Genomic DNA, 12,652 nt, shown 5'->3' with positions numbered 1-12,652 from the left:
CCGATACAGTCATGGTTCTATGACAATCGTTTATGGATCCGATTTGGATCATCATATCACCTACCCACTTAAGGGACTAAAGTCCCTTTGATTCATACTAGCTCCGCTCTCCTCTTCCACATTTCGCAGAGACTTTACACTTTATACAAAAGGATATTAAATTTTACTCAAAATTTGACCCCAAGGACCTTATCCCAACAAGCCCCCAAAACAAATTGGGTGACTTGCTCTCCAGTCACTCATCTGGAGCAACAATCTTGTCCTAGAGTTTGCAGAAATCCACCTTTAGCACCTACAAATCAGTAGTACCCTGCACCGTGACCTGTTGTACTTCTTCGACCAGCTTCTCTATAGTAGGGCCTTCTACTGCGAGGCCCATAGTCCTTTGCATTTGCTGAATGGTCTTCAACTTTTCTTCAACTAACAGAGTGAGCCGACCTGCTTCCTCTATCCATGGTTGCTTCTTGGCCCTCAATATGGGCTATTTCCATTATAGTTCTTTAATCGATGTCTCCATCTATTGTCCTTCTTGTAGTCGATCGAAGCACTGGACTGGTGTGAAAGTGGGCATAGTCGACCTAATTTCATCAAAATACTATTTCTTGTCCCTTATATCTATACTGTTAGAACTCTGGACACCACATATCTCCACAATGGTATGATATTGTCCACTTTGGGCCTAAGCCCTCATGGATTTGCTTTTGGACTTACCCCAAAAGGCCTCATACCAATGGAGATATTTGTCCATCCTTATATACCCATGATCCTCCCCACTTCTAGTCAATGTGGGACTATTTGGTCGTATACCCAACAATCCTCCCCTCGAACAAAGGACCATCGAGCCTCCCCTCAAACGATTATCCATCCGTCCACTCTCTACCAACCAGGATTCTCTGCTCCAATGCGTTGGAAGCACACGCCTTACATGGAGCACCACCTACCTCGAGAGCTTGCTCTATCCCAGGTCAACTCCTCTTCACCGTGTTGGGGCCAGGACACGTCCATGAAGAATCCGGAGCACACCGCCTGTCTAACCGAGCTCATCCACGGATCCCATCGTGATATTACCGGGGCTCACCACCTTCGTTCGACATTCCGAGGATTCATCCACTTGGCTAACTTCGGGGCATGGCTCTGATACCACTTGTTAGAACTCTGGACACCACATATCTCCACAATGGTATGATATTGTCCACTTTGGGCCTAAGCCCTCATGGATTTGCTTTTGGACTTACCCCAAAAGGCCTCATACCAATGGAGATATTTGTCCATCCTTATATACCCATGATCCTCCCCACTTCTAGTCAATGTGGGACTATTTGGTCGTATACCCAACATATACCAACTGTAATGCCCCACTTAAATATTATCCTACAAATTTTGTTAATATTTACATTATCTGAAAATATTGAGAAATATTGGTCTAATTTAAATTTATGATTTCCGTTATTCAAATTCCCCACTTACCTTCTCAAATTGAATATTATGTAGGATATGGTCTCCTTCCATTATTTCAAAATATATGTATTCATTTCACATTCCCCAATGTACCCTCACATTTACTTGGGATAAGACATAGTCCTCTCCATCTTATCATCAATATATATTTATTCATTTCACATTCCCCAATGTACCCTCACATTTACTAAGGAGAAGACATGGTCCTCTCCATGTAAGTACATTTCACATTCCCCAATGTACCCTCACATTTACTTGGGAGAAGACATAGTCCTCTCCATCTTATCATCAATATATATTTATTCATTTCACATTCCCCAATGTACCCTCACATTTACTAAGGAGAAGACATGGTCCTCTCCATGTAATTACACTTCACATTCCCAAATGTACTTTTCAGATTTACTTGGCAGAAGACATGATCCTTTCCCATTAAATTCCCAATTTTATATTCATGTCACAATTCCAAATGTACTTCTAGCTTACTTGGGAGAAGAGAAGTCAACTAAGGATGGATGAGAAGTTAATGACATTAATGAGAGGTGGTTGAGGAAAGAGGGTATAAAAAGGGAAGGGGGAAGGAAGAAAAGGGGGGTTGGAGTCTTGCTTAGGATTGTGGGGGTTGGTTGTGATTGTTTGGCCTTGTTATGATTTTGGGAGACCTTAGAAACCTGTGGAGGTTTCTTGGGTTTGAGAGGAGGAAAGTATCATTATCTAGTTTTGCACATTCTTCTTGAGGACACATTATATCTGGTTGGACTCGGGCACGGAGGGCTAGGGAACCTGTGGAGGTTTCCTGGGCTAGGAATTTATTTCCTAGTTGGCCGGGAGGTAAATCCGGTTGGGTCGGTGATAAGGAGCATTCAGCTGGAGCTATAAGACAAAGGTATCATCATCAACTACTGGAACAGGGTCGGTGATAAGGAGCATTCAGCTGGAGCTATAAGACAAAGGTATCATCATCAACCACCGGAACAGGTATTTTTCCATGGAATACTCTTGTTAAGTTGATATCAATGGAATGTTCACCTTAATTTATGTTGCTTATGATAAAATGATAAGATGTTAAAGCTATGTAAGAAGGTTAGTAAGCTCATTTTATTACTTTTAAATCAACAGGAAAATAGATCTGTTAGTGTATAATAGATTGAGGCTCTAATAATAGGAATCAGGCCCTTACACATGGTATCAGAGCTTTGGTTCAAAATCTGGACCCAAAGCCCACTACATAGCTATTCCATAATCAAATTTCTTATTAAATAGTTGAAAATCCAGAAAATTAGCCAATGGCTTAGTGCCTGGGATATGACAGAGCTAGTGTTTTGCTTCAACTTAAATGCGCCTGTAAAATTCCTGACAGAATAAATAATATTATAAAAAAAAAAAAATAAAAAAAAAAATAAAAAAAAATAAAAAAAATAAAAAAAAAAATCTGGACCGAGCTCCTAGATGAAGAAGCTTGCAGTTCTGGGGACTTTTGCAAACAGTGATTAGGCTGCAGTTTTGTGGATCAAGATAAAGATCATATAAAACCCTATTTTAGAAAACCGAGGGGCCAGTTCTAGAGCCCAAAGATGATCGAATATCCTGGTAAGGAGAGCGCAGTTCTGGACACAATAGATGAGGTCTGTGTTTACCCTTGAAGAGAATCAAAGCCTCTGAGCTACCTCAATCCGAAGCTCAGAATTTTGTGCACATTTATGTGTGACCAAACTCCAGGGCATTGACAAAGTTAACGAAGGGTCTCATCATCTAAGAAAGTTTTCCAGCATTTAAGAGATCCGAATTCTGAACCACCTATGAGATCCGAAGCATCATATACATCAGTGGATAATCGATTTTATGGTTTCACATAGCAAATATAGAGTAGCTCTTCTGTTAAAGTCAAATTACAGTCACTCAAGAGCGGTCATCAAATTACAGTCACCTTATTTAAGGTATATTTTGCAGTCTTGTATAATGCCATAAAAGACGAGAACTTGTGGCAAAGTATCACAGTTCTGAGGCTATATATATACATATATATACCTGCAAGTTTGATCAAAGAAATAGAGACTGTACGTGTTTAAGTGTAAAACTGAACGCATTAGAGCTTTCGACTTCGATCCCAATTTTGTACTTATGTCAGTCCTGTTTTGCTTTGACCCATGTTCACTGTAAAGTTTGGAAGCAAATCAGTTACCAGTATCTTTAGTTAACACTCTAATATGAAGCAAATCAGTTACCAGTATCCAGAAAGGATTTGAAGGTAAGTGGTTTTGATATTGGAGGTGGTTGACATCCGCAGAGGGCGATTTGCATCAACAGATATACCCTCAAACGCAATGACAATGATGGCCCCTCCTCCTTTAGATCAGGAAGAGGACGAAATGCTGGTCCCGCATCCCGAGTTCAATGACGGGGCTCAGCCCATGGAAGGGCAAGGAGAGACGGTTAGTACCGCGGAGAATCAACCTCCGGACGATCCTCCTTCCTCTCGATTTACCTGGGCTGTCGATAATTTTTCGAGGTTAAATGTGAAGAAGCATTACTCAGAAGTTTTCACCGTGGGAGGTTACAAATGGCGGGTGCTAATATTTCCGAAGGGGAAATGTGTGGATCACTTATCGATGTACTTGGATGTGGCGGATTCTTCTACATTGCCTTATGGTTGGAGCAGATATGCGCAGTTTAGCTTGGCGGTTGTTAATCAGAATAGCCCTAAGTATTCCATCCAGAAAGATACACAACATCAGTTCAATGCCCGAGAGAGTGACTGGGGTTTCACATCGTTTATGCCGCTTGGAGATGTGTATGATCATTCAAAAGGTTATCTGGTGAATGATACTCTCATAATAGAAGCGGACGTTGTTGTTCGCAGAGTAATTGATTATTGGTCCTATGACTCAACGAAAGAAACAGGTTATGTTGGGCTCAAGAATCAAGGAGCAACATGCTACATGAACTCACTTCTTCAGACATTATATCACATTCCTTACTTCAGAAAGGCCGTGTATCATATGCCCACAATTGAAAATGACATGCCATCTAGCAGCATTCCATTGGCTTTACAGAGTTTGTTTTATAAGCTCCAGTATAGTGACACCAGTGTTGCGACAAAGGAGTTAACGAAATCTTTTGGGTGGGACACATATGATTCTTTTATGCAACATGATGTTCAGGAGTTGAACAGAGTGTTATCTGAGAAGTTAGAAGACAAAATGAAGGGGACAGTTGTTGAGGGCACAATACAGCAACTGTTTGAGGGCCATCATATGAATTATATTGAATGCATAAATGTAGATTACAAGTCAACAAGGAAAGAGTCATTTTATGATCTGCAGCTTGATGTCAAAGGTTGACGAGATGTCTATGCTTCATTTGATAAATATGTTGAAGTGGAACGCCTTGAAGGGGATAATAAATATCATGCTGAGCAATATGCTCTACAGGATGCAAAGAAGGGTGTTCTTTTCATTGATTTTCCTCCTGTACTACAACTTCAACTGAAGCGCTTTGAATATGACTTCATGCGAGACACAATGGTTAAGTGAACATGTAACTAAACTGTGAGGAAGTATTGTGTGTGGGCGTGGCTACCAGGTATGTTGCAAGCTTTGATGGAGTATTTTCTAAGCATATATGAATATAAATCACAGTTCTTCTTAGCATCCTCGTTGACTCCAGTCATTGCAGCATTTTGAAACATGCCACTCTGAATAAATTGACTTTTCAAAAAAAAAAAACCAGAACACTAGCTTAATTGTCGGTATGTCTATATAGTATAGTTGTATATCCAATATTTACATCTGGCAAGAAACATAAGTTGTTTCAAACTGTTTCCTATCTTGCTATGGTTATCATATCACCAGGGACACGCTAATATCTTTACCTGTGTCTTGCTATATTTCTTTTGTGGGTAGTGACGATCATAACATTGTCAAATAAAAAGATGGAAATTCCAATTTGACTTCCATTCTTGGCCAGCAATATTAGATGAATCAGCAACTGGACCGGTCTCATACTTGTGTGATATGGGGTCTATTCCTACCCTACTACTACCACTATAACAGTGACCATTATAACTGCTGGGTGAACAGGGCCACCCCCAGCAGGTGTTCACAGGTAAATAATAGGGGATTTGAACATAAGACCTTTGTATTCACATTTACTTTACATTTTACAAGCTTGGTAAGTGAACAGCTAACAGTGTTTATGAATGAAGAATTCCAAGAGTGAACCTTTTCTTTTGTCTAAGCCATCCTTGACCTTGTTGGTTCAATTAATATTTCATGGTTTGCTTTTCTGTACCAATTTCTAGTTGTATTGGTATCAACTTAATTTCATCCATAATAGTGCCTTAGGTACGCATGTAGTTGAGATTGTGAGTGATCGAACAATAATCATGCCCTTAAAGTATAACATGAAGAACTACAACCAACAGTTAATATATCTCCCCTACAGATATAATGTGGTTGGAGGGATCTTCTTTAGGTTTACCATTAGTTTTAGGAATGACTAAGGGTAGATTAGTTGGCATATTGGCCAATTTGGATAATTATGGATAGGAACATTAATATTATTTGAGGAGATTCAAACCTGCCATATATGTAGAAGGCACTGGTTGGCATTATAGTATTCAAAGGATGGGGTTGAGGAGATTAGTTCACTATATCATGTTATCAAAGTAGGATCAGACTTTCTAGGTTCAATTCAGTGGACCACTCGAATGCTTGCACACTGGTTGGTTTAATACTCAATTGTAAACTGTCAATTACAGAACCATCACAGTTAAGGTCCTTTCAGGAATATCAAAATTTTGGGTTTATTTCATTGCAATTTGAATCATGTGTGTTTTTAAGTTCCTCAAGTATGATTCTACCCAATAACAAATTTTCATTGAAGGATTTCACAATCTCAATGGATACTTATAGTTAACAATGACAACATCTACACAATGTTCCCTACGTTATGCTGATTTTGAACTAAGAGATTACTGGAACGCTTACATACGTATCATGCATATCACCACTTTTAACTTTCTCATCCTTTCTCCCCAAACCACAATGAAACAATAACAACAACCTCCATGACAAATGCAACGATCGTTCATTGAAGGAGGATATGGATATTTTGTATGACAAGAGCTATCGAGGTTTACTAATTGACCCTGATGCTGCTCTATTGCAAGCCTATGCTGATATCCGTGCGCCCTGAGAGAGCTAAAAACATCATACCCAAATAGTTATAAGTGGCCTTTAACAAATCCATTTTGAGATAACAACATCGTAAGCATGTATGCCAAGTATGGCAGTCCAGGAGATGACCGACTATTTTATGATAAAATTCTAGGAAAAATATTAACCCATGGAATGTAATTATGAGAGTTTGCCACAAACCGGCTGAGCGGGCAAACACCTACACTGTAGTACCAAATGTAAAATGAAGGCATATTTCCAAGTGACTTTATGTTCCCATTGGTACTAGGAGTGTAGTGACATATCAACTTTGCAATAGGGCAAGAAGTTCATTATCATATAGGCATAAATGGGTTCAATTCCAACATTTTGTGGTGGATGAAATTACTTCTATCCTAAATTTGGATCTGTCGAGGTTCATGCCAAATGTTTGAGAAAACATCTAAATTGAGTGTGGTTTAATGCTCTACAATGCTTCTCGGTTATGCACTGAGAAATCATAGATCATATAAGGAGGTACTCGCATTCTTTCATCAGCTGCAGCTGGTGGGTGTGATTCTGGACTCAGTTACAGTGGTAGATGTGCTCTAAGCTTGTGATCATTTAGAAACTCTAGAAGAACGTAAATTGATTCATAGGTATGTAACTAGGAATGGATTTCAGTCAGATGCTTTTGTAAAGGATGCTCTTATGAATATGTAGTGTGGTGTTTTGGAATGCCATGATCTTTGTGTATGTTGTTGAGGTAATAGGACTGTTCACCAACTGGAGCTAGGAGTGAAACCTAACTGGAACACAATTGCGATTTTGCTCTTGGCATGTGCCCATTTAGGAGCTTTGCTAAAAAGGGAAGTGGTTTCATGATTGCATAATTGGGAGCAGATTTTAATGTGAAATTGTGGTTGTCACTGCCCTCATGGACATGTATTGCGATGTGGGAGACTAGAGATTACAAGGCCACTGTTTGACAAAATTCTTGAAAGAAATGTGATCTCATGGAGTGCACTGATTGCAAAAGATTAAGATCAAAAGAAATCATCAGCCTTTAGAGGCCATTTAAAGTAAGTCCAGTTGCACTGCCAAAATTTGTTCATTTCAGGCAGAGTTGAAGGCCAATGTCATTAAACTTTACAAAATCTTGCAGGTTGCAGTGTGTCCTAATCAATCTAGGGAGATAATTTAAGGAACACATTTGCTGCCATAATTTAAGCTTCTCTCAATCCTTACTTTAACTTAACAAAAATATCATTCTTTTGAAACGGGCTTAAAAAAAAAAAGAAAAACAGAAAAAATAAACAAAACACCTTCATGAGATTTTGCTTTGCACTTGTATCAAAATGTTCATCGACTACTTCATATTTAAAATGAAGCTCCCCTAAGTCCTTGACATTTGATCCTGAGAATGTTACCATTCCTTTCTCTAGTTGTTGAACAGTAGATTTACAAGTCTGCAATGTCCTAACAGTGAGATTCACGAAGTTTTGTGTTGTTATGCCTACTTTAGACCAGAGAAAAGAGTACATAAATGTGATATACAATTTTTGTGAAATTAAAGTCTAGCAAAATGAAAAGATAATTACAGAGCAAGATTTCACATATCTCTCTTTTCAGAATTAATTTACAGGATTGAATAGTCTTTTCTTCATAATATAAATCCAATTTCAATGTAGTTGTAACATGCGTAGTATAGTAGAGAAGACCTTTTATATTTTGAGAGACTGAGGTACAACGAAAAAGTTTGTGCAGAAATGAATTTGTTGGTTTGTGAATGCATAATAATTCTGGGCCATTTTGTAACCCACTTTGGAAACTTCTAATTATAACTGGAGATTTGCCATGACGATTGAAGGATTGCAATGCCTTAAAGGTTGTTCCTAACATGTGGCACCATAGTATGGGAAATTTATTTTCTTTGGTTGTTAAAATATATCTGGTTCAAATATGGTAGGTGCCTAGATTTCAAGGGCTGGCAAATTGGTCAGTCTGTTTATACATTGTATATAGCCTAAGATATATGCTTCTCACGTAGTTTTCAAGAGGGGTGGCAAATCACTCAAGAAATCAATGGTGTTTCACTGTGAAAGACTATCTAGGATTTTATTTAGTTCTTTTGTAGGCAACCTGTGCTTTTGTTCAAATTTGAATGTATGTTGTGGCTTCAACATGAGAGCATATATGATCTAGTCACTAGGCTTCTTGGCTAACTTGATTTGGATAGAAGTATTATTTTCTTTTTAACAGAAATAAAGATTCATAATGATAATTTAAAAACAGCCTCAGCTTTAGGCATATAATTTATAGAGCGATAGGAGTTACTCAAAATTCCTTGAGATTATTAAACAAATCCAAGTTGCAGGAAATGTGTAGTATAGGGTTGTATCATTCATTAAACACATGTCGTATAGCCCTGAAATGTGTTTTCAGCTGAACAAACATGACTAGGAAATGCATTTCGTATAATTGGAAATGCTCACTATCAGAAACGCATTTGCAGATTGTATTGGCATTATTATAACCAAAATAGTTTTGCTGAGTTTTTTTACTCAATTTTCACCCTGATAACAAATAATTTTAAATTTTTAAAATAAAATTGATAGAAGCGAAAGAGAGAAAATGTCAATTTTTACTCAAATTTTTATCACTATTGTTCATTGAATCCCAGATTATTGGACAATTGAAGTTAGCACAACTTATTTATTGCATCGTAATTGAAATATATTAGCACACCATATTAAAAAATTAAAATTATTAAACTAAGTCTCGAATTACTTTATGAAACTGTACAACTTTGGTCAAATTTAGACTTACCAGAACCTTTAAAAATGACTGACATTGATTTGAAGGCAAATGCTTCCTCTATAAATTTTAAGCGATGAGCATCCACAACCTATCAAGAGTTGGGACAACATTTACAGTGTATACTGTTTGCATATACCACCCCTCCTAAGAGAATGACCTTGAGGCTCAACCACTGAACAAGCAATTGCCTCCTTGTGGGGTGAACTGAACCCTTTGGGAAACAACCACATGATGTAGGAGGGATCTCGAGCCCAAGTCTCCACTGCCCCACTCTCAGTGTCCCAGCTCAATTCTCATTGTTATTGACGGAAACCTTAATACAATGCAGTTGGCAGTAACTACAAACTTATGGATATATGATAAATTAGCTCCATTTTCATGGATATATGATAAGATCTAAATTTATTAGAGGATGAACTTGTGCGGAGCTATTTCTCTGTTGCCTATGTTAATGATTTTGTAATTGTCTAATAGTAGAGGCTAAATTTGCAATTAGACTTCTAATATTCACTCTTAAAGGTATTTTACTTGTCATCAAGGATATAAAGTTTGCCCATCAAAACAAAAGAGTGCCATATTTAAGTTATGGAAATATTATTTCTTGATAAGCACAGGGTTTGGTGATTAATGTATATTTCTATCTGGCATAAGTTCATCCTTATAGTTCTCTAAGCACTAATGATATTGATGGTGGCCTTTGTGATGTTCTCTGTTTCGTATAGCTCAGATGTTATCTCTGAACTTTTGAATGTTGCATTAGATTGTAATGCTTGTAAAATTTGGAATTCTTATGGTGCCATTAGAATTTGATCTTGGACAAATTTTCATAGATGTTGAAATTAATGATATAGGATTTGGCTTTTATTTTCTTATATTGGGAATTAACCAATATATTTGGAATGGAAGTTTCTGTTTTGTTTTCTACTGCTGTCCTACATTTTATATCTCTGTTGTTCCCATAATGCACCCATTTCAATGTTCCTAAACATCACTAGTTGGGTAGAGGAGCATTTTTCTATATGTGGATCTACGAAGACCAAGTTTGTGGATTTTTCTATTTGACAAATGCTGATGCAAAAAAAAAAAAGAAAAAAAAAACAAACAAACAAACAAACTCTTCATGCAGACGCAACTTCACATAGACCAATATATCTCTGATTTTTTTTTTAAAAGAAAAATTATCTTATGTAAACTAGATTTTAATATCTCCCAAAAGAAAAAAAAAAAAAAAAAATCCTCTGGTGCCTAATAAGCTACTCCAAGAGTCATTCAGAAACCCTGGAATGCAGTCAATGAAACTTAAAGTTATCCCTAACAAAAAATGTTAACGGGCTTCTTTGCCAATCCAGTCAATCTATAAATTGGATATTTGTTTTACATGCTGTAGCCGTCATTAAAAAGTGGTATTAAGTTTAGATTCCATGCTATTCTTTTCCTTTATTTTTAAGAAAGGCCTATTATTGCAACTCATTCCATAACAGTGCATCTCTATTTAGTAATAATTTTTTTTGTTTGTTTGTTGGACACCCTGGAAATCTGACACTACAAAGTGATGTTTATGAAATTGGAGTAGTTCTTCTTGAGCTACTAATCGATCGCAGACCTCTAGACTTAAACCAATCCCTGGCTAATAAGAACCTTGTATCATAGGTACATTGTTACAATTCTCTGTTTATAAGCAGTTTGTTTCCCTTCCCTGTTTGAACTGATGGAAGACATTGCCTATAGTGTCGAGAAACCCTAGATTATATGTATGCCTGTGGTGTTAGGAAAACCTAGATGGCCTAAAGGATCTTTTTATTTTTCCTATATTAACACATGTGCTCTTATAATAACTTGTGCAGACTTCCCAACCATTGGCAAGAATGTGGGTATTGTTGGCATTATGGTTCAAGTGTTGTCCTTGATGGCAACTCACTCAGTGGATGGAACAGGTGCTCAAAGGTTAGTACAGGTGATGGCAACTTAATCAGAAGACAGATCTCAGTACAGCATGGCAAGAAAGCTCATACACGCTGTTTCGTTAAGCCCAAGTCGCGTGTACACGCAAGTCAGATTCATAAAAAGCGCGTGTATGTGGAAAGGTTCCTTTGGTTCATGGTGGTTAGACCTTGGAAGTTGTGCCTATGATTTCGGACCATTATGTCTCGACGGGCGTGTCGATCCCTAGTTTTAAAGATGATGGTATTGTGTTACTATGGTTTTGGCTCTTGGTATTGAGAAAGGCCTAAGGCTATATAAGGAGAAGAAGATCATTAGGCAAAGATAATCTTTCGACAAGGCATGAATATCTAAGAGAGAAAGAGATCTGATATGCAGGTTCTGAGTTGGTTGATCTGAGCTAAGGAGAGATCTCATCGGTTGATGGAGAACTAGATCTAAGGAGAGATCGGGATCAAATGGTTTGAAATGCACTATCATGTTATGGTTGATTATGCGTATTTCTAGATCTGCATATTGTCGCAATGTTACGTTCTGAGTCTAACTAATATCTGGTACAGCTGCAAGTTGAGAAAGTTTATTTTTTAGATCTGTACGCAGGTTGGCTTCGGTAAAAGCGCGTGTATACGCGGTTTCTGCTCATTAAAGTAGCGTATATCTTTTGAAGCTTGATTTGGGTTTACAGTGGGATCTGACTGTTATTACAGAGTTCTGTAGTTTGCTCTGTGTTCTGGTAACTGGTGATTGACAGGGTTCAGTGGTTCAGTGATTCAAAGTTGGTTGTTTTATGCCTCAATGATCTGTTGTGAAAATTGAATGAATTGTGGTCTTCAGATTGTAATGTTGTGCTTCAGGAATATCCAAGTCTGAAAATGTATGAAAAGTGATACCTGGAAGAAGGAAGATTGTAGGTCAGCACCTACGTACTAGTATCTTGGCTAGTACAAAAGCAAAAGGGGGTTGGAGCTCCCTTCCAAGGAAGTTTGGAGAACGAGAGAAGGTTGAAGCCTTCTGCAGGTTGTAGCCTGCGTACTGGTATAAGGCTGCACCAGTACAAAAGATTGTAAACTGAAGTTTCATATTAAGAAAGATAGAGACAACTTGCAGCAGGTGGTTTTCACCCACATTGGGTTTCCACCTTATATCTTGGTGTTCATGTGTGTGGCTTTTTATCTGTTCTGTTATACTGCACATGTTTACTGTTAATATGATGAATAATGTCCTGATGCACTTAATTGAAGAATAAGCCAACTAAATTGTGAGTTTTCTGCTTATAC

General features: G+C 37.7%; 1 pseudogene; it reads left to right on the top strand.

The window, feature by feature from the left end:
* The first annotated feature begins 3,693 nt into the window (after nucleotides 1-3,693).
* On the top strand, nucleotides 3,694-4,991 carry LOC149256283 (ubiquitin C-terminal hydrolase 13 pseudogene; annotated as a pseudogene).
* Nucleotides 4,992-12,652: the final 7,661 nt, after the last annotated feature.

The sequence above is a fragment of the Pinus tabuliformis genome, chromosome 7 (genome assembly GCF_031772625.1).
Source record: "Pinus tabuliformis cultivar Carrire ecotype Pingquan chromosome 7, CPIR1, whole genome shotgun sequence".
Lineage (NCBI taxonomy): Eukaryota > Viridiplantae > Streptophyta > Pinopsida > Pinales > Pinaceae > Pinus > Pinus tabuliformis.
Note: the sequence above shows the minus strand (reverse complement) of the source record. Positions and strands in the feature narration are given on the sequence as shown.